The following is a 483-nucleotide window of genomic DNA, read 5'->3' as shown; positions in this document are numbered from 1 at the left end:
CAGCAGGACCCCCCGGCTCAGCAGCCGGAAACATGGGGTGCAGCCCCCGAGGTGGGCAGCCCCGCGGCGGGGGCCAGGGAGGACAGCATCCCACCAGCTGGCAAGCCCGGAGACGCATCCTGGTGGGTTTGTGGTGCTGGGCGACTCTGTTTGCCCCCAGCTTTGCCCCTGGAGCCGCACCGCAGCCCCAGTCTGTCCCAGTTGCTCCCGTGCTCATCGCCCAGCTGGGGGGAGTGGTGCAGGGTCCTTTCTCCCAGTGCAGAGGTGGGGAACAGCCAGCAGCCCTGGCACGGGGGCGAAGCCCCCTGCCCTGCCGAGGCAGCGGGACTGACCCTGGTGGCAGAGGGCAGCGAGGGGACATTGCCTCGCAGGGGTCTGCCCCCGGAGGGGTCAGGGTCCTCATCACGGGGTGGCCACAGCTTGCAGCCCTGGGGGGGCCAGCACAGGGGTTGCCACCGGTGGGGGTCCCCCCCTGCCGGGAGG

The sequence above is a fragment of the Egretta garzetta genome, unplaced genomic scaffold (assembly GCF_000687185.1).
Source record: "Egretta garzetta isolate BGI_Z169 unplaced genomic scaffold, ASM68718v1 scaffold1351, whole genome shotgun sequence".
Taxonomy (NCBI): domain Eukaryota; kingdom Metazoa; phylum Chordata; class Aves; order Pelecaniformes; family Ardeidae; genus Egretta; species Egretta garzetta.
This window is presented reverse-complemented; position numbering follows the sequence as displayed.